Source organism: Salvelinus fontinalis, unplaced genomic scaffold (genome assembly GCF_029448725.1).
Source record: "Salvelinus fontinalis isolate EN_2023a unplaced genomic scaffold, ASM2944872v1 scaffold_0315, whole genome shotgun sequence".
In the NCBI taxonomy this organism is placed as follows: domain Eukaryota; kingdom Metazoa; phylum Chordata; class Actinopteri; order Salmoniformes; family Salmonidae; genus Salvelinus; species Salvelinus fontinalis.
In genome coordinates this window covers 121,112-148,196 of record NW_026600524.1, presented here as the reverse complement: position 1 = coordinate 148,196, position 27,085 = coordinate 121,112, and the positions used below count along the sequence as shown (strand labels likewise).

Here is a 27,085-nt window from a genome sequence, read left to right as displayed (position 1 = left end):
ACTAACTACAGGTACAGCTGTAGTGTTGGTAACAGAGACCTGGGTGGATGTAGTATTAACTACAGGTACTACAGTTGGTGACAGAGACCAGGACACAGTTTCCCAAAGCATATTAAGGCTAAGTTCATCTTAGATCAATAGGATCCTGTGGTAAAAATGATGGAGCCTTAAGATGCTTTTGGGAAACGGGGCCCTGGGTTGTAGAGCTCACATCTACCCCAACAGAGTCCTTCACTGAGCCCAGACACACACCCATGTTGCCTGCCCTGTCCTCTGCCACCAGTTCCTACTTCTTTGAACAGCAGGTGGCACTGCAGTCCACAGGGTCATTTTTTTGGCTCTGGGGCCCACCGCCATAGAACTGTTGAGCGTCCCTTTGCCCGGGCATAGGGTGATGCAGATGATGCCTGTCTCGTTGACACCGTCGGTGAGGTTGGCAGAGCGCTGCCAGTTTGAGGAGCTGCATGCTGCCGGGCAGTTAGAGGAGACCACTGAGGTATAATAACAGCAGTTTGAGGAGCTGCATGCTAACGGGCAGTCAGAGGAGACCACTGAGGTATAATAACAACAATTTGAGGATCTGCATGCTGCCGGGCAGTCAGAGGAGACCACGGAGGTATAATAACAACAGTTTGAGGAGCTGCATGGTAACGGACAGTCAGAGGAGACCACTGAGGTATAATAACAACAGTTTGAGGAGCTGCATGGTAACGGACAGTCAGAGGAGACCACTGAGGTATAATAACAACAGTTTGAGGAGCTGCTTGCTAACGGGCAGTCAGAGGAGAACACTGAGGTATAATAACAACAGTTTGAGGAGCTGCATGGTAACGGACAGTCAGAGGAGACCACTGAGGTATAATAACAACAGTTTGAGGAGCTGCATGCTAACGGGCAGTCAGAGGAGACCACTGAGGTATAATAACAACAGTTTGAGGAGCTGCATGGTAACGGACAGTCAGAGGAGACCACTGAGGTATAATAACAACAGTTTGAGGAGCTGCATGCTAACGGACAGTCAGAGGAGACCACTAAGGTATAATAAGAACCCGTTGTTATCAAGGTAATCACATGTATATCTGGGTTGCATCCGGTTTACTCAGCCCAACATCACATGCACAGTAGCACTCAGTGCACCCTGGGAGCAGCGCGAGCAGTGATGTCGTCATTACGTCATCAGAAACCTGGCAGACATTAGATGAATATACATATTTTTTAAATATTTTTTATCGGACTCAGTGATAATTATCTGAATAATTCAATGGATATATTGTGCACAAAGGTGATGACTAAAGTTTCTTATTACACATTTTCAAGTCTGACTGCCTAGCGTCTGTTAAACTGCAGTACCGAAACAAAACTGTTGGAGCAATCGAAACAGTGCTTCTAGACCAATAACCCTTTTCCTCTTGGAGGAGATGCCTGGTAGCCCTCACCGGGGAGTGGTAAATATCATATGTAACAGCCCCAAGATAATTCAGGGAGTTTCCAGAACTCCCCCTTCCTTTCACCTTTCTGCTGATCTGGACCCTCTGTTTACTCCCAAATATACATCAACATGTTCAGGAGGTCCAGGACTACAAACATGGGTCATTATTTTACCTTTATTTAACTAGGCAAGTCAGTTAAGAACAACTTCTTATTTTCAATGACAGCCTAGGAACACTGCCTGTTTAGGGGCAGAACAACAGATTTGTACCTTGTCAGCTCAGGGATTTGAACTTGCAACCTTTCCAGTTACTAGCCCAACACTATAACCACTAGGCTACCCTATAATATCCATACAATTGCTTTGACAGTACAAACTGCTCAAGTGGATTTTGAGGGTGAGTAGTCTTAACCAGTGAGGATGAGATGGCGACATAATTGGCCACAGCCCACTTCTCTCCTAATGAACCTGATTGGTTGAGTTTGAGTGACAGCTGGTTGAACCACTGAAAATACCCACTTCACTTCCCTCTTTTGTTACTCATATAAGGGAACAGCAGTTAAATGTGAGCATTTGATATTGTGCCTAAATGTAACTTGACAACAAAGACTGACTGTCAAAAATTATTAAGTAACATCCATTGATACCCTTTGATATCTCTACTACACTACATTGATTAGTGACACAGTCAACTCCTATACAGTGTATGTAATGGTGGTTTGGTACTGTTGAGAATGTTATCACCAGGTCTAAATTGGAGCTTGTAAATATCTGAAGCAAGTAAGAAGATTGCATTTGCAGAGTGTTGACAAAATCAAATGTACTTGATGTTGACTTGTACTCAGGAAGTTATGTCAGGAAATAAGTAAGGCTTTTATTAATATACTAATACAAAGAAATACAACATGTGAGTTGGTTTGAGACACAGAGAGAGAGAACTGTAGGTTGCTGTATGTGTTACAGTATGTTGTCATGGTGATGTTGAAACGCTTTCTCACAAATCCAGTTGAGTTTGCTGTCACATGACAAGTCATTCCATGACTTTAGAGCACTCTGATCTTCGTGTATCTCAACACAGTCCTCGTTCCCAGTAGGACCTGCATTATCAGGCTGTTTGTCATACCAGTACCTACAGGGTTAAAAACAGTCAGATATAATTGTTAATACCAGTACCTACAGGGTTAAAAACAGTCAGATATAATTGTTAATACCAGTACCTACAGGGTTAAAAACAGTCAGATATCATGGTTAATACCAGTACCTACAGGGTTAATAACAGTCAGATATCATGGTTAATAACAGTACCTACAGGGTTAAAACAGTCAGATATCATGGTTAATACCAGTACCTACAGGATTAATAACAGTCAGATGTCATGGTTAATACCAGTACCCACAGGGCTAAAAACAGTCAGATATCATGGTTAATACCAGTACCTACAGGGTTAAAAACAGTCAGATATCATGGTTAATACCAGTACCTACAGGGTTAAAACAGTCAGATATCATGGTTAATACCAGTACCTACAGGGTTAAAAACAGTCAGATATCATGGTTAATACCAGCACCTACAGGGTTAAACACAGTCAGATATCATGGTTAATACCAGTAACTACAGGGTTAAAAACAGTCAGATATCATGGTTAATACCAATACCTACAAGGTTAACAACAGTCAGATATTATGTTTAATACCAGTACCTACAGGGTTAAAAACCAGTAGATATCATGTTTAATACCAGTACCTACAGGGTTAAAAACAGTCAGATATCATGGTTAATATCAGCACTTACAGGGTTAAAAACAGTCAGATATCATAGTTAATACCAGTAATTACAGGGTTAAAAACAGTCAGATATCATGGTTAATACCAATACCTACAAGGTTAACAACAGTCAGATATCATGGTTAATACCACTACCTACAGGGTTAAAAACAGTCAGATATCATGGTTAATACCAGTACCTACAGGGTTAAAAACAGTCAGATATCATGATTAATACCAGTACCTACAAGGTTAAAAACAGTCAGATATCATGGTTAATACCACTACCTACAAGGTTAACAACAGTCAGATATCATGGTTAATACCAGCACTTACAGGGTTAAAAACAGTCAGATATCATGGTTAATACCAGTAACTACAGGGTTAAAAACAGTCAGGTATCATGGTTAATACCAGTACCTACAGGATTAAAAACAGTCAGATATCATTGTTAATACCAGTAATTACAGGGTTAAAAACAGTCAGATATCATGGTTAATACCAGTACCTACAGGGTTAAAAACAGTCATATGTCATGGTTAATACCAGTACCTACAGGGTTAACAACAGTCAGATATAATGATTAATACCAGTACCTACAGGCTTAAAAACAGTCAGATGTCATGGTTAACACCAGTACCTACAGGGTTAACAACAGTCAGATATCATGGTTAATACCAGTACCTACAGGGTTAACAACAGTCAGATATCATGGTTAATACCAGTACCTACAGGGTTAAAAACACTCAGATATCATGGTTAATACCAGTACCTACAGGGTTAACAACAGTCAGATATCATAGTTAATACCAGTACCTACAGGGTTAAAAACAGTCAGACATAATTTAGAACATCACAATCCTAAATAATATGCAGACATGTTTCATAGTTAACTTTGTTGCCTGCCATCAATGACAATTTCCTCTATAGAAAAAGGTTGATTGTTTTATTGACAGATTAGTTATCATATCTCACCTTGTGGTCAGTGTTGTGCCGTCCACCCATTTCCAGGTCCCCTCATTAACAGAGTCAGTCAGACCAATCCAGACTCTCTTCTTGAGGTTGAAGAGAAACTCCTGTTGTTGAGAAAGATAAATATATAATAATGTTTGATCATTTCTACCCATCTCTCTCTCTTTCTCACTCCCACCTGTTCCTTATCACTGTTTATGATCACCAGGTCTGCTCCTCTCTCCAGACAGTCCTGTCTGCTCTTCTCCCAGGTTTTCTCAGTCATCTCAGAGAGGAAGTACCAACTGGATTCAAATTTCTGCCAGCCTTCAGGACAGGTTTGTTCTACAAGAATATAACATGAATTTCCTTCAACTTATCACCCTGGATACTTAATGAAAGAATACAGACACACTATACAGTTTGTTGGATGAATGATAATTTGTTACTGTAGGTTTACTCACTGCAATTGGTAAGCCTCCCGCTAAGACAATCTCTCTCAGTCTGGTCTCTTTCTTTAGTCAGGTTGTTGTAACTGGTCTGTAGCTGGTCTCTCTCTTTAGTCATGGTGATGTAAATTGTCTGTAGCTGGTCTCTCTCTTTAGTCAGGTTGTTGTAACTGTTCTGTAGCTGGTCTCTCTCTGCAGATGAGTTCTTTGAGACGTTGCTGTCTGCAACAACAATAAAGACGAAGTTGCTTACTAAAATAGATCATATCAGAACTATTAAATCTGAATTATAAGAGCTATTTAAAACCTTTTGTCAATATGGGGGCGCTGTTTTCACTTTGTAAAAATTCGTTCCCAAATTAAACTGCCTCGTACTCAATTCTTGCTCGTACAATATGCATATTATTATTACTATTGGATAGAAAACACTCTCTAGTTTCTAAAACCGTTTGAATTATATCTGTGAGTAAAACAGAACTCATTTGGCTGCAAACTTTCTGTCAGGAACTGAAAAATCTGAAATCGGAGACTCTGTTCCAGGATCAGTTTATTAATCTGCATGTATTCTATGGGTTGACATGCACTGCATACGCCTTCCCCTAGATGTCAGTAGGCGTTGAGAATTGGAATGGCGTTTCTAGCTAGATCTGAGGCGGAACAATAGATGTTGGAACGGAAGGACCGGTCTTTTCATGGTTCGACCTGACGCAGCAAGGAGCTCTCCATCGCGCACTGAAAAGCTTTCGTTTTATAAGTTAGATATCTCCGGCTCTGATTTAATTTGATATACGTGTTAAAAACATCATAATGTAGTTATTTTAAACCGAGTTATATCAGTTTATATCAGTTTAATGCGATTTTCGGTATTTTCTTTGTTTGGCGTTATGAAGGGTTGGCCACCTATGTACCTCGTGGCTAACTTCGTTAGCGTTTTGCACAGATGAAGACGGCATTCTACAACCGAACAACGATTATACTGGACAAAGGACAACTTGTACAAGATTCTGATAGAAGCTCATCAAATAGTAGGAACAATTTATGATGTTAATTCGTATATCTGTCGAAAATGTGTGGACTAATATTCCACCATTAATTTCGGCGCGGTGTCGCTATAACGTAAGCTGTATGTCGTAGTAACGTTAATTTTAAAAATCTAACACAGCGGTTGCATTAAGAACTAGTGTATCTTTAATTTGCTGTCCAACCTGTATTTTTTTGTCAAGTTTATGATTAGTTATTGATTAGATTAGGTGCCTCTCTCCAAGATTTCTCCCGACATTTTGTTTGCAGTTTGGCTACTATTCACATTGTATAACCACGATTTGTGCCGCTAAATATGCACATTTTCGAACAAACCGTATATGTATTGTGTAATATGATGTTATAGGACTGTCATGAGATGAAGTTTCTCCAGGTTAGTGAAATTAAATATCTTTTGCTGGTTTATTCGCTATTGCTGACGTGCCCTGTTTCAATGGTGTTGTGTGGTTGGCTATTGTAGTAAGCTAATATAATGCTATATTGTGTTTTCGCTGTAAAACACTTAAAAAATCTGAAATATTGGCTGGATTCACAAGATGTTTGTCTTTCATTTGCTGTACACTGTGTATTTTTCATAAATGTTTTATGATGAGTATTTAGTTAATTCACGTTGGTCTCTGTAGTTATTCTAGCTGCTTTGGTAAGATCTGTGATGGTGGCTGCAATGTAAAACTATGATTTATACCTGAAATATGCACATTTTTCGAACAAAACATATGCTATACAATAACTATGTTATCACACTGTCATCTGATGAAGTTGTTTCTTGGTTAGTGACTAATTATATCTTTATTTGGTCGAATTTGTGATAGCTACCTCTGCAGTAAAAAAATGGTGGAAATATGCGGTTGGGTCTTTTGCTATCGTGGTTAGCTAATATAAATACATATTGTGTTTTCCCTGTAAAACATTTTAAAAATCGGAAATGATGGCTGGATTCACAAGATGTGTATCTTTCATCTGGTGTCTTGGACTTGTGATTTCATGATATTTAGATGCTAGTATTTACTTGTGGCGCTATGCTAGGCTATGCTAGTCAGCTCTTTTACTGATGAGGGTGCTCCCGGATCCGGGATGGTGACTCTTGAGAAGTTTTAAACAGTGAACAAAAATATAAATGCAACATGTGTTGGTCCCATGTTTCATGAGATGAATTAAAAGATCCCAGAAATGTTCCATATGCACAAAAAAGCTTATTTCTCTCAAATGTGTTCCTGTTCGTCAGCATGTATCCTTTGCCAAGATAATCTATCCACCTAACAGGTGTGGCATATCAAGAAGCTGATTAAACAGCATGATCATTACACAGGTGCACCTTGTGCAGCAGAGAATAAAAGGCCTCTTTAAAATGTGTAGTTTTGCCACAGATGTCTCAAGTTTTGAGGGAACGTGCATCTGACATGCTAACTGCAGGACTGTCCACCAGAGCCGTTGTCAGATAAATTAATGTTCATTTCTCTACCATAAGCTGACTCCAATGTTGTTTTAGAGAATTTGGCAGTACGTCCAACTGGCCTCACAGCCGCAGACCACATGTAGCCATGCCACCCCATGACCTCTACATCTGTCTTCTTCACCTGTTGGATCGTCTGAGGGAGGGTGCTGAGGAGTATTTCTGTCTGTTATAAAGCCCTTTGGTGGGGAAAAACTCATTCTGATTGGCTGGGCCTGGTTCCCCAGTAGTTGGAATCTGGCTGCCAAGTGGGTGGACCTATGCCCTCCAAGGCCCACCCATGGCTGAACCTCTGCCAGTCATGTGACATCCATAGATTAGGGCCTAATGAATTTATTTCCATTGACTGATATGAACTGTAACTCAGTGAAATCTTAGAAATGTTTGCATGTTGCATTTATATTGCTGTTTAGTATAGATATACTGTAGACTTACATTGGAAAGACTGGCCTATGATCCCAGCCAGTAGGAGAACACACAGCAGCCCCAGACACGCTGCAGCAATTCCAGAGAGTCTCTTCCACCACTGAAAATGTACTGAATCACAAATGATTAAAGATCTTTGGTAATGTGTTTTACTGTATCATCCAGGATTGGGACAAATAAATCTGTAGTACTACAGGATAATCTCACCTGTTATATGTATTGTGTGTGTAATTTATTTGCGTGAGTGTGTGTGTGTGTGTGTGTGTGTGTGTGTGTGTGTGTGTGTGTTTTACCTGAGTGCTGGTCTCCTGGTCCGTTATTAGGAGCAGTGTCTGCAGTCTCTTCTCTCTTGGTGCTGGTCTCACCGTCTCTCAGGGTGTCTGCACTGACGTAGATATCCACAATCCTCTCCTTCATCTCACCTCTGTTAAACTTGACCTTCTTTTTAATATCTGGCTCAGCATTGATGACCTCAGACATCTCCAATAACTTACTGTGTTTTCTGTCTGTACTCAGGTTCTGGTCCTATCGTTGTCTCTCTATCTGTGTCTGTTTCTGTCTCTGCTCTGAGTCTATAACTAACTGTTTATGATGTCATCCTCAGAATAAAATGGAAATGTAGAAAGAGGAAGATAATAAAAGTGTAACATGGTGGTTGAGGTTGGGACATTTTCTGCTCCAGTACATCTTTATAGCTGATTCCTGAGAACAGAGGACTTTCTTATCAGGAGAAACTGTATAACCTCATGTTGTGTCTAATGTCCTGACCTCATGTTGTGTCTAATGTATTAACCTCATGTTGTGTCTAATGTCCTGACCTCATGTTGTGTCTAATGTACTGACCTCATGTTGTGTCTAATGTACTGACCTCATGTTGCGTCTAATGTACTGACCTCATGTTGTGTCTACTGTACTGTCCTCGTCATGTGTCTAATGTCCTGACCTCATGTTGTGTCTACTGTACTGACCTCATGTTGTGTCTACTGTCCTGACCTCATGTTGTGTCTAATGTACTGAACTCATTTTGTGTCTACTGTACTGACCTCATGTTGTGTCTAATGTCCTGACCTCATGTTGTGTCTAATGTCCTGACCTCATGTTGTGTCTACTGTACTGACCTCGTCTTGTGTCTAATGTACTGACCTCATGTTGTGTCTACTGTACTGACCTCATGTTGTGTCTACTGTCCTGACCTCATGTTGTGTCTAATGTCCTGACCTCATGTTGTGTCTAATGTACTGAACTCATTTTGTGTCTACTGTACTGACCTCATGTTGTGTCTGATGTACTGACTTCATGTTGTGTCTACTGTATTGACCTCATGTTTTGTCTAATGTACTGACCTCATGTTGTGTCTAATGTACTGACCTCATGTTGCGTCTAATGTACTGACCTCATGTTGTGTCTACTGTACTGTCCTCGTCATGTGTCTAATGTCCTGACCTCATGTTGTGTCTACTGTACTGACCTCATGTTGTGTCTACTGTCCTGACCTCATGTTGTGTCTAATGTACTGAACTCATTTTGTGTCTACTGTACTGACCTCATGTTGTGTCTAATGTCCTGACCTCATGTTGTGTCTAATGTCCTGACCTCATGTTGTGTCTACTGTACTGACCTCGTCTTGTGTCTAATGTACTGACCTCATGTTGTGTCTACTGTACTGACCTCATGTTGTGTCTACTGTCCTGACCTCATGTTGTGTCTAATGTCCTGACCTCATGTTGTGTCTAATGTACTGAACTCATTTTGTGTCTACTGTACTGACCTCATGTTGTGTCTGATGTACTGACTTCATGTTGTGTCTACTGTATTGACCTCATGTTTTGTCTAATGTACTGACCTCATGTTGTGTCTAATGTACAGACCTCATGTTGTGTCTAATGACCTGACCTCATGTTGTGTCTACTGTACTGACCTCATGTTGTGTCTAATGTACTGATCTCATGTTGTGTCTAATGTACTGATCTCATGTTGTGTCTAATGTACTGACCTCATGTTGTGTCTAATGTACTGATCTCATGTTGTGTCCAATGTACTGACCTCATGTTGTGTCTAATGTACTGACCTCATGTTGTGTCTACTGTATTGACCTCATGTTGTGTCTAATGTACTGACCTCATGTTGTGTCTAATGTACTGACCTCATGTTGTGTCTACTGTCCTGACCTCATGTTGTGTCTACTGTACTGACCTCATGTTGTGTCTAATGTACTGACCTCATGTTGTGTCTACTGTACTGACCTCATGTTGTGTCTAATGTACTGACCTCACGTTGTGCCTAATGTACTGACCTCATGTTGTGTCTAATGTACTGACCTCATGTTGTGTCTAATGTACTGACCTCATGTTGTGTCTAATGTACTGACCTCATGTTGTGTCTAATGTACTGAGCTCATGTTGTGTCTAATGTACTGACCTCATGTTGTCTAATATTCTGGGGGGGGGGGGGGGGGGGGGGTTTGGGGTCCTACGGCACTGTGTTTTCATTGTTGATTGAAAACACATTTAACAATGAGTCTGTTGTACTGACTCCATGCTGTATCTGATGATGTGTGAAACATACAGTAACTACTGGGACACTAAAGTTACAATCAGGAAATAAGTAGGAAACATTTTCATATGCAAATACAAACCATGTAATGTGTGTGTCCCCATTTCCAGGTCTCCTCTTCATCTATGACAGTCAGGCTCTCTTGTACAGGTTGAAGAGAAATGTCTGTTGTTGAGAAAGATGTAGTTAACTACAAATGGTCTGTATGTATAAAATAAAATACACTACTGGCCAAGGAATGTTAGTCCAGACCCCGATCCAGCTCTGTCTCTGACACCTGTTCCTGTTCTCTGTTAATCATCACCAGAGGCCTCATCAACCGCAGACAAACACAACTCTGTTAGTAAACCATGCGTAGCGTCATTTCCACGCAAAGTCTGAGCTTTATATGAATGTTTGCTTGAATTTATACACAGACATAACCATTTGTAGGAACAGTGAGTGCCAAGTGGTGGAATAAGGGAACTGCTTGTCAAGGATGGGGAAAATATATGTTGAAATTGTGTGAGTAATAATGGAGTTCTACTTCCATTGTGAATTTATGCAACAGATCTTGACAGACTAAATATAATTTTACCACATCAGTGCATTTGTTACGATAATAATCAATATAAAGTAGGGTAATATGTTCAATTAGAGACACATGTTAAAGTGAAACCATTGTAGAAATACTATAAGACTGAGATAATGGAAATGGAATTAGAGAGACCTGATGTTGCTCTGTTAGAAGGTTTGTCACACACTGCATTTAGCAGAGCTCGTTTTTAGAGACTTTTTTACAGAAAGTACAGATTGGCTCATCAGATATAATTTCCCAAAACCAATCGTATTGGATCTTTTCGAGGATTTAAGACCTACCTAAGAAAGGCAAAAAATGTCAGTCCGGTGTGCACATCAAGTGCCATCCAGCCGCAGGTTTTTGGCAACCAGCACTTTTCAGCAGGAGCTTGCCGTTTTGGCATCTGACATCCCTTTATGAGCCAATGTTTTGGATTTAGTCATCAGCAAAATAAACTGTAACATACAATTTCCATAAGTCATCAGGTTGAAATCAATAGTTTTTTTTGCCATCAATGGATTTCCAATTACAAATGGATCAATAGACGGCACCCACATCCCCATCCCCATGCCAAAACCAGTTCAACTATGTGAACAGAAAAGGCTTCCACTCCTAATGTGCAGGTGATAGGTTACATGACAACAAAACAGCGCTGCTGAATGTGCTGGCAGGTGGCCAGTTGGAATGCACACTCGTTCATTCTGTTCATGTTGGCCTATACACCTACAGTAGGGAGCTGTTGAGGATAGATGCCTTATTGGTGAGTGTTGCCTACTCATTTCAAGTAAATGTGCCATTGCTAAAGCAACTTGAATTGTCCTACTGGTCCTCTCTTTGTAGCTATGTTTTTATTTTTACTGGTCAAACCACAACTGAGTGAGACCAATAAAACATATTGGTTGACCTCAATCTCTGACACTAGCAACTGTATTGCAGTATGGATTATTATAATTTAAAGGTTCTTTTGGTTGTGCCTTTGTAGCCTATATCATGTACGGCATTGTATATTCCAGTAGGCTTTAAAGGCTTTATTTTGACCATATATGGTTAATTAGAGGCATTTCAATATCCAACTAGCCAAGGTTGTGCAAGAGCACTGAGGCTGAGAACAATTCGGTATTTATCAAAGGTTATCTCCTATTGGTGTGATGCTGGTAGGATTGTTTTGATAAATCTAACTGTTTCTATTCATACCAACATTCTAAATTCAGTTCTAATGTAGTATTGATAAATGAGGCCACAGGTATTTTACTCTCTTGATACATTCCTGTTTGCTGTCCAGGTTTTGGTCTTGGTGAAGATGTAGTACCATCTCTCTCGCTCTGTAGCTAGTCTCTCTCTAGTCAGATTTTTGTAACTGGTCTGTAGCTGGTCTCTTTCTGTGGTCAGGTTGTTCTAAGTGGTCTGTAGCTGGTCTCTCTCTGTAGTGAGGTTATTATAACTGGTCTGTAACTCGTCTTTCTTTAGTCAGGGTGTTGTAGCTGGTTCTAGCTGGTCTTTCTTTAGTCAGGTTGTTGTATCTGATCTCTAGCTTGTCTCTCTCTGCAGCAGAGTTATTTGAGACGTTGTTATCATCAATAACAATAAAGAAGAAGTTGTTCACTAATACAGATCATAACTGAACTAGCTGGTCTCTCTCTTTAGTAAGGTTGTTGTAGCTGGTCTGTAGGTGGTCTATCATTAGTCAGGTTGTTGTAACTGGTCTCTCTTTAGTCAGGTGGTTGTAGCTGGTCTGTAGGTGGTCTCTCTTTAGTCAGGTTGTTGTAACTGGTCTCTCTCTTTAGTCAGGTTGTTGTAGCTGGTCTGTAGGTGGTCTCTCTCTTCAGTCAGGTTGTTGTAGCTGTTCTGTAGCTGGTCTCTCTCTTTAGTCAGGTTGTTGTAGCTGGTCTGTAGCTGATCTCGCTCTTCAGTCAGGTTGTTGTAGCTGTTCTGTAGCTGGTCTCTCTCTTTAGTCAGGTTGTTGTAACTGGTCTCTCTCTTTAGTCAGATTGTTGTAGCTGGTCTGTAACTGGCCTCTCTCTTTAGTCAGGTTGTTGTAGCTGGTCTGTAGGTGGTCTATCGTTAGTCAGGTTGTTGTAACTGGTCTCTCTTTAGTCAGGTTGTTGTAGCTGGTCTGTAGGTGGTCTCTCTTTAGTCAGGTTGTTGTAACTGGTCTCTCTCTTTAGTCAGGTTGTTGTAGCTGGTAGCTGATCTCGCTCTTCAGTCAAGTTGTGGTAGCTGGTCTGAAGGTGGTCTCTCTTTAGTCAGGTTGTTGTAACTGGTCTCTCTCTTTAGTCAGATTGTTGTAGCTGGTCTGTAACTGGCCTCTCTCTTTAGTCAGGTTGTTGTAGCTGGTCTGTAGGTGGTCTCTCTTTAGTCAGGTTGGTGTAGCTGGTCTGTAGGTGGTCTCTCTTTAGTCAGGTTGTTGTAACTGGCCTCTCTCTTTAACTTCTCTGAGATATGTGGGACGGTAGCGTCCTACCTAACCAACAGCCAGTGAAATTGCAGGGCGCCAAATTCTAAACAACAGAAATCTCATAATTAAAATTCCTCAAACACACAAGTATTATACACCATTTGAAAGATAAACTTCTCGTTAATCCAGCCAAAGTCTCTGATTTCAAAAAGGATTTACGGTGAAAGCACACCTTGTGATTAAGTTAGCTTAATACATAACCACAGGAAAACACAGCCATTTTTCCAGCCACAGAGAGGATTAAGAAAAAGCAGAAATAGAGTTAAAATTAATCACTAACCTTTGCTGATCTTCATCAGATGACACTCATAGGACTTCATGTTACACAGTACATGTATGTTTTGTTCGGTAAAGTTCATATTTATATCCAAAAAAGAGTTTAGGCGAGACGCTACTGTCTCACTTGGCCAAAAGCCAGAGAAAATGCGCAAAAAGCCAGACAAAGTGCGCCAAATTCAAATAAAATACTATAAAAATCAAACTTTCATTAAATCACACATGAAAGATACCAAATGAAAGCTACACTGGATGTGAATCCAGCCAACATCTCAGAATTCAAATAGGCTTTTCGGCGAAAGCAAACAATGCTATTATCTGAGTTAGCACCATTGTAAACAAAGAGAGATAAGCATATTTCAACCCTGCAGGCGCGACACAAAACTCAGAAATAAAAATATAATTCATGCCTTACCTTTGACGAGCTTCTGTTGTTGGCACTCCAATTTGTCCCATAAACATCACAAATGGTCCTTTTGTTTGATTAATAACCTTTTCTCAATATAGGGGGTGCTGTTTCAACATTAGCATTTATCGTCTCCAAATTAAACTGCCTCATACTCAATTCTTGCTCGTACAATATGCATATTATAGTTATTATTGGATAGAAAACACTCTCTAGTTTCTATAGCCGTTTGAATTATGTCTCTGAGTGAAACAGAACTCATGTGAGTGAGATTTCAGACATTTTGGCCTCTGGTCCCAGGTCAGTTTTAAAGTCCCTGTAAATCCTATGAGGATACAAACACTGCCCATGCCTTCCTCTAGATGTCAGTAAGAGGTGACAATTTGAATGGAGTCGATTGCGCAATCAGGGCCAGTATAAAACAGAAAAGACCGGATGTACCGTTCTTTTCCTGCTGCGCCTCACGCAAGATGGACGTCGGACTCTCTCTCTTTCCAAGCGTTGTTTTAGCCACTTATATATCGCCGGTCATGTTTTTACTCGTTGTAGGTGTTAAAAACATCATAAGGTAGATAATTTAAACCGTTTTATAGCAATTTATATCCGTTTAGTGCGATTTTGAGGCATTGCTTTGTGATGCACATTGAAGCACCGGGCACGTTTCGGGGTCCCGGTCGAACGTTAGTGGGCATTTCGACGGACAAGAGGACAGCTTTCGACCAAAAGAAGATTAGACCCAAGAAAGGATACATTGCCCAATATACTGATGGAAGAACAGCTCACAGTAAGAACTATTTATGATGATAAATCGTTGTTCTGTCGAAAAATGTTATACGCATATTCCGCCATTTTTTTTTGGTATAGCTTCGCTTGGCGAACCCTGTATTGCACAGTAAGGATATTTTTAGAAATGTAATTCAGCGATTGCATTAAGAACTAATTTGTCTTTCGATTGCTGTCCACCCTATATTTTTTTGTCAAGTTTACGATTAGTTATTCATTACGCCAGATCACTGTCCAAAATGGAGCCCGACATTTTCAGGCTAGTTTTGCTAGTATTGTCATGTTATAACCACGTTTTTTTGTGGCTAAATATGCACATTTTCGAACAAACTCTATATGTATGTTGTAATATGATGTTACAGGGGTGTCATCGGAAGAATTCTGAGAAGGTTAGTGAAAAAATTAATACATTTTGGCGATGATTACGTTATCTCTCTCTTTGGCTTGTATCAATGCTCGGGTAACGTTTGCACATGTGGTATGCTAATATAACAATTTATTGTGTTTTCGCTGTAAAACACTTAGAACATCTGAAATATTGTCTGAATTCACAAGATCTGTGTCTTTCCAATGCTATGCTTTGTCTATTTTTAAGAAATGTTTTATGATGAGTAAATTGGTAATACACGTTGCTCTCTGTATTTATTCTAGTCGAGTTGTGATGGTGGGTGCAATTGTAAACTATGATTTCTACCTGAAATATGCACATTTTTCTAACAAAAACATATCCTATACAATAAATATGTTATCAGACTGTCATCTGATGAGGTTTTTTCTTGGTTAGTGGCTATCAATATCTTTATTTGGCCGAATTGGTGATAGCTACTGGTGGAGAGAAAAAATGTTGGACAAAGAAAATGGTGTCTTTTGCTAACGTGGTTAGCTAATAGATTTACATATTGTGTCTTCCCTGTAAAACATTTTAAAAATCAGAAATGATTGCTGGATTCACAAGAAGTGGATCTTTCATCTGGTATCTTGGACTTGTGATTGAATGATATTTAGATGCTACTATTTACTTGTGACGCTATGCTAGCTATGCTATTCAGCTTTTTTACTGGTGGGGGGTGGGGGGTGCTCCCGGATCCGGGTTTCTGACTCGGTAGAAGTTAATCTTGTCAATACGGGGGTGCTGTTTTCACTTTGGAAAAAATCGTGCCCAAATTAAACGGCCTCGTACTCTTTTCTACATCATACAATATGCATATTATTATTACTATTGGATAGAAAACACTCAGAAAATTCTAAAACTGTTTGAATTATGTCTGTGAGTAAAACAGAACTCATTTTGCAGCAAACTTCCATGCAGGAAGTGAAAAATCTGAAAACGAGGCTCTGTTTCATGGCCTGCCTATTCAATTGCCTTATATTTATCGATATGCATGCACTTCATACGCCTTCCACTAGATGTCAACAGGCAGTGGAAAGTGGAATGGGGTGTCTAGCTTGATCTGAGGCCGAACAAGAGCTTTTATAGTGGCAGATCAGGAATTTTCTTTGTCTACCAAGGCGCGCGAAGGACCTCGACATTGTCTTCTGATAAGCGTTCGGTATACACGGCGAATATCTCCGGCTCTGATTTTATTTGATACATGTGATAATAACATCATAAAGTAGGTTTTTTCATCCGAGTTTTATCAGTTTATTCAACGTTTATTGGGACTTTTGGATTTTCCGTTCTTTGCGCCAAGAGTTGATGGGCATGTTCGCGCCACATGGCTAGCCAAGGTTGCTAATTCGACAGAAGAAATGGACATTCTAAAACCAAACAACGATTTATTCTGGACCAAGGACTCCTTATACAACATTCTGATGGAAGCTCAACAAAAGTAAGAAAACATTTATGATGTTATTTCGTATTTCTGTGTAAAATGTTGAGTCCTATTCTCCGCCGTTTTGGTGGGCGCTTTCTCGCAATAACGCAAGCTGTATGTTATGGTAAAGTTATTTAAAAAAATCTAAAACAGCGATTGCATTAAGAACCAGTGTATCTTTCATTTGCCATACAACAAGTATTTTTATGTAAAGTTTATGATGAGTTCTTTGGTCAGATTAGGTGAGTGTCCAAAATATCTCCGGAGATTCTGGTGAATCGATGCTACGTATTCACAATGTATATTCAGGATTTGTAGCTCTAAATATGCACATTTTCGAACAAAACATAATTGTATTGTATAACATGATGTTATAAGACTGTCATCTGATGAATTTGTTCAAGGTTAGTGATTCATTTTATATCTTTTGCTGGTTTTTGCGAAAGCTTCCTTTGCGGTGAATCAATGCGTTTGTGTGTTTGGCTATTGTGGTAAGCTAATATAATTCTATATTGTGTTTTCGCTGTACAACACTTAAAAAATCGGAAATATTGGCTGGATTCACAAGATGTTTATCTTTCATTTGCTGTACACCATGTATTTTTCATAAATGTTTTATGATGAGTATTTAGGTATTTCACGTTGCTCTCTGTAATTATTCTGGCTGCTTTGGTGATATGTTTGATGGTAGCTGCAATGTAAAACTATGATTTATACCTCAACTATGCACATTTTCGAAAAAAAAACATAAATGTATTGTATAACATGTAATAAGACTGTCATCTGATGAAGTTGTTTCTTGGTTAGTGACTAATTTTATCTCTATTTTGTCGGTTTTGTGAAAGCTACCTATGCGGTAGAAACATGGTGAAAATATGCGGTTGTGTGTTTGGCTATTGTGGTTAGCTAATAGAAATACATATTGTGTTTTCGCTGTAAAACATTTTAAAAATCGGAAATGAATGCAGGATTCACAAGATGTGTATCTTTCATTTGCTATATTGGACTTGTGATTTCATGAAAATTATATTATATGATATCCCTGTCCCGTTAGGCTAGGCTATGCTAGTCAGCTTTTTTGATGAGGAGGATCCCGGATCCGGGAGGGTGATGAAGTAGAGGTTAATTCCGTCGATATATATCCAAAATGTCCGTTTATTTAGCGCGTTTGATCCAGAAAAACACCGGTTCCAACTTGCTCAAACGTGTCTACAAAATATCTCAAAGGTTACCTGTAAACTTTGCCCAAAAATTTCAAACTACTTTTGTAATATAACTTTAGGTATTTTTTTACGTAAATAATCGATAAAATTGAAGACGGGATGATCTGTGTTCAATAGAGGATTAAAACAAACTGTAGCATGCTTTCTGGTTACGCGCCTCAAACAAAAAGTACACTTTACTCGACTCTCGTTCTGAACAGGGCTACTTCTTCATTACACAAAGGAAAAACCCTCAACCAATTTCTAAAGACTGCTGACATCCAGTGGAAGCGGTAGGAACTGCAAAAAGGTCCCTTAGAATTCTGGATTCCCAATGAAACCTCATTGAAAAGAGAGTGACCTCAAAAAAAAAATCTGAATGGTTTCGCCTGCTAAATAAGTTATGTTGTACTCACAGACATGATTCAAACAGTTTTAGAAACTTCAGAGTGTTTTCTATCCAAATCTACTAATGACATATCCAAATCTATCTATCCAAATCTACTATATGCATATCTTATCTTCTGGGGATGAGTAGCTGGCAGTTGAATTTGCGTATGCTTTTCATCCAAACGTGAAAATGCTGCCCCCTATCCTAGAGAAGTTTTAATCAGGATGTTGTAGCTGGTCTGTAACTGGCCTCTCTCTTCAGTCAGGTTATTGTAACTCATCTCTCTCTTTAGTCAGGTTGTTGTAGCTTGTCTGTAAATGGCCTCTCTCTTTAGCCAGGTTGTTGTATCTGGCCTGTAGCTGATCTCGCTCTTCAGTCAGGTTATTGTAACTCGTCTCTCTCTTTAGTCAGGTTGTTGTAGCTGGTCTGTAACTGGCCTCTCTCTTTAGTCAGGTTGTTGTAACTTGTCTCTCTCTTTAGTCAGGTTGTTGTAGCTGGTCTGTAGCTGGTCTCTCTTTAGTCAGGTTGTTGTAACTGGTCTCTCTCTTTTGTCAGGTTGTTGTAGCTGGTCTGTAACTGGTCTCTCTCTTCAGTCAGGTTGTTGTATCTGGTCTGTAACTGGTCTTTCTCTTCAGTTAGGTTATTGTATCTGGTCTGTAGATGGTCTCTCTCTTCAGTCAGGTTGTTGTATCTGGTCTGTAGCTGGTCTCTCTCTTCAGTCAGGTTGTTGTATCTGGTCTGTAGCTGGTCTCTCTCTTCATTCAGGTTGTTGTATCTGGTCTGTAACTGGTCTCTCTCTTCAGTCAGGTTGTTGTATCTGGTCTGTAGCTGGTCTTTCTCTTCAGTCAGGTTGTTGTATCTGGTCTGTAGCTGGTCTCTCTCTTCATTCAGGTTGTTGTATCGGGTCTGTAGCTGGTCTCTCTCAGCAGTTGCGTTAGTCTTATAAAGGGAACAACTCTGTGACAAGTTGTTCCTTTTATCCTCAGAATCTTTGATGGCTCTATTATCTACAAATATAAACACATAGTTACTAGCTAAACTCCAGGTAAATAGGCTAGTATCCAGCACTTCTTACAACTAGGTGATAAGCAATGAACTTGGACACAAACTCACAGTAGACAGACAGGCCTACGATCCCAGCCAGTAAAACACACAATAGCCCCAGACACACTGCAACAACTAGGAAGGGCCTCTTCTCTGATCAATCAGGCAGTGTGGACACACACAATATAGTGTTATGTTTTGTGTGTGTGTGTGTGTTACCTGTTTGCTGGTCTCCTGGTCCATTATTAGGAGCAGTGTCTGCTGTCTCTTCTCTCTTGGTGCTGGTCTCACCGTCTCTCAGGGTGTCTGCACTGACGTAGATATCCACAATCCTCTCCTCCATCTCACCTGTTGAAGTTGACCTTCTTGTTCATATCTGGCTCAGCATAGATTACCTTTGACATCTTTAACAATGCCTGGGTCTTTATTTCTATGTAGGTCTACTATACATTAAGTCTCTGCTTCTAGAATGAATGTGATGGTCTTCCAACATGGCCGCCAGGAGGCGTCGTACGTCAACTGCAAGCCCTCTATACGTTAAGTCTCTAGAAGTAGTGATATCTCTGTTTTTGAGTCATCTGTGTGTCTCTCTCTGTGTCACTGCTGTAGGTCTTAACTCTATGGAAGTATGAACAAAATTACACGGGAAGTTGTGGCTATGATAATACAAAAATGTTTACAAGTTTGAAAACTTGTGTGCGTATTTGTGTGCGTAGTTGTGTGAGTGTGAGAGATTGTTACAGTGGTTATTGTTAAAATATATTTTGCAGCACAATATAAATCATTCCTTGTCTCTACATGGTCATCTTGTCCAGAGTATATCTCAACACAGTCCTCCTGCTCAGGGAATGGGACTTAATATTTGTGATGATGGACAGGACACTATCATACCAGGAAGATATAGAGCATAGAGGGGAAATGAAGAACAAAGGCTAACTGTTAACATATATTAAATATCATATGTAAAAGTCAAACATGAGCATTTGATGTTGTGCTTATATGTAACTTGCCAACAAAGACTGACTGTCAAAGATTATTAGAACACACAGCAGCCCCAGTCACACTGCAGCAACTCCAGAGGGTCTCTTCCAGCAAGTGCCAGGACTGTCTCCTAAAGTTGATTCAGCTGCGGGATCGGGACACCACCAGTACAGAGCTTGCTCAGGAATGGCAGCAGGCAGGTGTGAGTGCATCTGCATGCACAGTGAGGCGAAGACTTTTGGAGGATGGCCTGGTGTCAAGAAGGGCAACAAAGAAGCCTCTTCTCTCCAGGAAAAACATCAGGGACAGACTGATATTCTGCAGAAGGTACAGGGATTGGACTGCTGAGGACTGGGGTAAAGTCATTTTCTCTGATGAATCTTCTTTCGGATTGTTTGGGGCATCCGGAAAAAAGCTTGTCCGGAGAAGAAAAGGTGAGCGTTACCATCAGTCCTGTGTCATGCCAACAGTAAAGCATCCTGAGACCATTCATGTGTGGGGTTGCTTCTCAGCCAAGGGAGTGGGCTCACTCACAATTTTACCTAAGAAAACAGCCATGAATAAAGAATGGTCCCAACGAGAGCAACTTCTCCCAACCGTCCAAGAACAGTTTGGTGATGAACAATGCCTTGATGATGGAGCACCTTGCCATGAGGCAAAAGTGATAACTAACTGGCTCTGGGAACAAAACATCGATACTTTGTGTCCATGGCCAGGAAACTCCCCAGACCTTAATCCCATTGATAACTTGTGGTCAATCCTCAAGAGGCGGGTGGAATAACAAAAACCCACAACTCCAAGCATTGATTATGCAAGAATGAGCTGCCATCAGTCAGGACGTGGCCCAGAAGTTAATTGACAGCATGCCAGGGCGGATTGCAGAGGTCTTGAAAAAGAAGGGTCAACACTGCAAATATTGTCTCTTTGCATCAACTTCATGTCATTGTCAATAAAGGTCTTTGACACTTATGAAATGCTTGTAATTATACTTCAGTATTCCATAGTAATATCTGACAAAAGAATCTAAAGACACTGAAGCAGCAAACTTCCTGGAAATTAATATTTGTGTCATTCTCAAAACTTTTGGCCAAGACTGTACATTGAGATGCAGAGAAAGAGAGAGAGAAGAGTGTCACCGAGAGAGAGAGAGACAAAATGAGAACGAGAGAGAAAGAACAGAAAGACAGAAAGAAAAACAGTATTGAAAACCCTTGTAACCAAAAACTTGGTGCTCTCTATGATGGTGGTGACAGTCAATAGAGGCTGGTGGGAGGAGCTATAGGAGGATGGGCTCATTGCAGTGGCTGGAATGACATTTTGGTCAAACGTGTGGATTCCATATACTTGATGTGTTCCATGTATTCCAATCCAGCCATTACAATAAGCTTGTCCTCCTATACCTCCTCCCACCAGCCTCCACTGGTTCCTGTGTGTGTGTGTGTGTGTGTGTGTGTGTGTGTGTGTGTGTGTGTGTGTGTGTGTGTGTGTGTGTGTGTGTGTGTGTGTGTGTGTGTGTGTGTGTGTGTGTGTGTGTGTGTGTGTGTGTGTGTGTGTGCTCTACAGTGCAGTGTCTTTAGCAAGAGCATCAGTGAACACAAAGATCTCAGAGGAGGGTGATGTCGCTATGAGGGCCAGCTGGGAATTACAACACATACACACCAGTCAGACCAGACCAGACCAGACCAGTACTGGAACTCTATGGGAAGTAACATTTTCAGTCCACTGTCTAACTAACCAGCTCTGGCAGAGTTACCAAAACAGGCAACCACATTTCAAATGCAGCCATTCAAATACAGCCTTCATATTGGCACTGTAAAGAGAATTGAACAATATTCCTATTTTGGAGAATGTGTAAATGGTCCCAGGGAAACCAGCTACGACCCGGTCCGTTTTGTTTCATATTTGTGACCTCACGAAAGACAATACAGCCACATTACCCTAACTCTGTTTATACAGGTGTCGAAGTTATGAGGTTTGCATCTAATTCCTGTATAAAATGAATGAGTAAAGATGAAACTATTTGCGAAATGATGTAATGTGATGTTAACTTTTAAAATTAGAAAATCATCTTCCCTGTAAAGTTTAACTAAGTCAGTAGCCACGCCCAAGTGAATAGGCATTGGTTGGAAATTATGAACCAACCCCTTTTCTACATTTCTATAAAAGGCCTGTGACCCAAAGCCACGTCAGTTCCGAATATCGTTAGGATTTGTCCTCACGTTTAAAAGGGCTAATTCTAATGTCAACCATACAAGCCAGGAAACGTGGGAGCTTGCTCTATACGTGAAATGGTATGAACTCTGAACTACTGATCACTCAAGAAGAAGTGAGTCCTAGATGACAGCCTAACAGACTGCAGCTGGAAAGGTAGCAAATCTAGTAGGAGAACACTGACCGACGTGAACCAATCTCCAGAGTGAGATGAACCTCTCAGACCAGACCAACTTCTCACATGACGACCCGGAAGTATCCACAAAGGACAGGGTGACATCGACTGGGCAAACCAGAGCCTCACATCACCAACAACACGTAAACAATAAGCATTACTTTTCCGAATGAGCAATAGTTAGTGGCATATGTATTTATGTGACAATAGCTTCCCAGGTCTGATAAAGACCAATGTTCCTTTCTTCCAAAACCCCCTTCTCTTCTCACTGATTGTACTGTGTTATAACCAAACTGTTTTGTCTTGTTTAGTCCACTAGGGATGGTATTTTACTGTATAATGTTATTATGTATTGTATATTATGTAATTGTTTAATTAGTTAGTAAATAAATAATTGAGTCAATTGGTGTATGGATTATTCGAAGTAGAGGCTGGGTTCATGCAGATAACCAACAGTTTACGACGTTCAGATGAGACTGACAAAGGTAATAAGAATAATTCATGACTGATTGACTGCTATTGATATAAAATATCTCAGATCTTTAAGAGTGGATTCGGGAGATATATATATAAACAAATTATTCCATTGTGCCCCGACTTCCTAGTTAATTTAATATACATGATTAGTTTATTCAGGTAATGATAATTACAGATAATTGATTTGATAAAATAGCAGGTCTTCACATTTAATGACAAGCCAGAAACACTGGCTCTTTCCCCGGTGAGTCACCAGCGGACATTTTCTCCACCTTATTTTAATTACGTTGTCGTTTTTAAATTAGCTTTTTTTTTACATTGTTGTTGTTTTTTTTATTACCTTGTCGAGTTTTTTTTTATGCTTTTTTTGTCAGAAAAAGTTAACGTCAATCCATGGAGGATAAAGCGAAGGCAGGGCCAGAAAAGTCATGTTTGGAAAATATTTGGTGAAGTGGTAAAAGAGTATGATAGCAGTGTTATGTTATGCTATGTTATATGTGATGATTGTGAGGTGCTACACAAATTTGACAGTCATAAGATGGGACTTCAAATAGGCGTATGACACATCAAGGGGAACTGTAGCCTACTGTTTAGATGGGTTAAATAGAAACTGAAATCTGGACACTGACTATAGTAAAATGATACACCAAATGTAGGCAAAGCTTGGACAAGGGAATAGGAGTGTAGAAATAGGATTTATTTATTGCGGTAGTGTGCCAGAGTCCAGCAGGGGGAGTTTTTTGGTGCGTCTGAGGGGAGAGAGCAACAGCACCACCACCAAATCATCACCTAGCCTCTTCCAGAGACAGGCCTCCACTCAGATAAAGACTTCCAGCATCTCTGTTACGGTCAGTTGGTTTCCTCTTGTAGAACTCTCTGTCTGAGTCTGAAAGTGCACACTTTTCCTCTGGACCAGGGACCCGAGTGTTCTGGTGAAATGTAGTGGAGGAACCTTTACCGTCCGAGACATCAACGACCTTCACTTCCTCCTTCCCCACCAGCATCTCCGTGGTGACCCTCATAGCGCCTGCCAGCACTCTGTTGGGAACTGACGTCACCCTGAACATCGATTCCGCTGGAGCCACAGACTTGAACTACTCTGTCCTGCGTCTCTCTGTCAGAAAGGTAAGGGTCATGTTCCAAAACTCTAAAATGGGCCTCCTCTCCTCATATCGTCTCTCTGGTCACTGATATGAAAGGACTTGGTTGGTGTAAGATACCAGCTCTACTGGTCAGAGATGGTGCCACCACTACCACCACAATCGACACAACCACCACTACCACCACAACAACCACCACAACCACCACCACAACCACCACTACCACCACTACCACCACAACCACCACTACCACTACTACCACCACAACCACCACTACCACTACCACCACCACAACAACCACCACAACCGCCACCACAACCACCACTACCACCACTACCACCACAACCACCACTACCACTACTACCACCACAACCACCACTACCACTACTACCACCACAACCACCACTACCACCACAAAAACCACCACAACAACCACCACAACAACCGCCACCATAACCGCCACCAAAACCGCCACCACAACCACACAACCATCACTACCACAACAGACACTACCACCACTACCACCACAACCAACACTACAACAACCGATACTATCACCACAACCACCACCACAACCACCACTACCACCACAACAACCACCACAACCACCACCACAACCGCCACCAAAACCGCTACCACAACCACACAACCGTAACTACCACAACAGACACTACCACCACTACCACCACAACCGCCACCACAACCGCCACCAAAACCGCCACCACAACCACACAACAGACACTACCACCACAACCAACACTACAACAACCGATACTATCACCACAACCACTTCCAACACAACAACCAGAACCACAACTACCACCACAACTGCCACAACTGCCACAACCGCCACTACTGTCACTACCACCACAACCACCACAACCACAACCACCACAACCGCCACCACTACCGCCACTACCACCACAACCACCACAACCACAACCGCTACTACCACCACAACCACCACCACCACAACCACCACAACAAAAACTACCACCACAACCACCACCACCACAACCACCACAACAACAACTACCACCACAACCACCACCACCACTACCACCACAACAACAACTACCACCACAACCACCACCACCACAACCACCACAACAAAAACTACCACCACAACCACCACCACCACCACAACCACCACCACCACAACCACCACAACAACAACTACCACCACAACCACCACCATAACCACAATAACCCAGGTCTCTGTCACCAACACTACAGCTGTACCTGTAGTTAGTACTACATCCACCCAGGTCTCTGTCACCAACACTACAGCTGTACCTGTAGTTAGTACTACATCCACCCAGGTCTCTGTCACCAACACTACAGCTGTACCTGTAGTTAGTTCTACATCCACCCAGGTCTATGTCACCAACACTACAGCTGTACCTGTAGTTAGTACTACATCCACCCAGGTCTATGTCACCAACACTACAGCTGTACCTGTAGTTAGTACTACATTCACCCAGGTCTCTGTCACCAACACTACAGCTGTACCTGTAGTTAGTACTACATCCACCCAGGTCTCTGTCACCAACACTACAGCTGTACCTGTAGTTAGTATTACATCCACCCAGGTCTCTGTCACCAACACTACAGCTGTACCTGTAGTTAGTACTACATCCACCCAGGTCTCTGTCACCAACACTACAGCTGTACCTGTAGTTAGTACTACATCCACCCAGGTCTCTGTCACCAACACTACAGCTGTACCTGTAGTTAGTACTACATCCACCCAGGTCTCTGTCACCAACACTACAGCTGTACCTGTAGTTAGTACTACATCCACCCAGGTCTCTGTCACCAACACTACAGCTGTACCTGTAGTTAATACTACATCCACCCAGATCTCTGTCACCAACACTACAGCTGTACCTGTAGTTAGTTATACATCCACCCAGGTCTCTGTCACCAACACTACAGCTGTACCTGTAGTTAGTACTACATCCACCCAGGTCTCTGTCACCAACACTACAGCTGTACCTGTAGTTAGTACTACATCCACCCAGGTCTCTGTCACCAACACCACAGCTGTACCTGTAGTTAGTACTACATCCACCCAGGTCTCTGTCACCAACACTACAGCTGTACCTGTAGTTAGTACTACATCCACCCAGGTCTCTGTCACCAACACTACAGCTGTACCTGTAGTTAGTACTACATCCACCCAGGTCTCTGTCAGCAACACTACAGCTGTACCTGTAGTTAGTACTACATCCACCCAGGTCTCTGTCACCAACACTCCAGCTGTACCTGTAGTTAGTAATACATCCACCCAGGTCTCTGTCACCAACACTACAGCTGTACCTGTAGTTAGTACTACATCCACCCAGGTCTCTGTCACCAACACTACAGCTGTACCTGTAGTTAGTACTACGTCCACCCAGGTCTCTGTCACCAACACTACAGCTGTACCTGTAGTTAGTACTACATCCACCCAGGTCTCTGTCACCAACACTACAGCTGTACCTGTAGTTAGTACTACATCCACCCAGGTCTCTGTCACCAACACTACAGCTGTACCTGTAGTTAGTACTACATCCACCCAGGTCTCTGTCACCAACACTACAGCTGTACCTGTAGTTAGTACTACATTCACCCAGGTCTCTGTCACCAACACTACAGCTGTACCTGTAGTTAGTACTACATCCACCCAGGTCTCTGTCAGCAACACCACAGCTGTACCTGTAGTTAGTACTACATCCACCCAGGTCTATGTCACCAACACTACAGCTGTACCTGTAGTTAGTACTACATCCACCCAGGTCTCTGTCACCAACACTACAGCTGTACCTGTAGTTAGTACTACATCCACCCAGGTCTCTGTCACCAACACTACAGCTGTACCTGTAGTTAGTACTACATCCACCCAGGTCTCTGTCACCAACACTACAGCTGTACCTGTAGTTAGTACTACATCCACCCAGGTCTCTGTCACCAACACTACAGCTGTACCTGTAGTTAGTACTACATCCACCCAGGTCTCTGTCACCAACACTACAGCTGTACCTGTAGTTAGTACTACATCCACCCAGGTCTCTGTCATCAACACTACAGCTGTACCTGTAGTTAGTACTACATCCACCCAGGTCTCTGTCATCAACACTACAGCTGTACCTGTAGTTAGTATT

General features: G+C 41.3%; 1 pseudogene; it reads right to left on the bottom strand.

Annotated features, from left to right (window-relative positions):
- Positions 1-231: 231 nt before the first annotated feature.
- Positions 232-19,338, bottom strand: LOC129845476 (C-type lectin domain family 4 member M-like; annotated as a pseudogene).
- Positions 19,339-27,085: the final 7,747 nt, after the last annotated feature.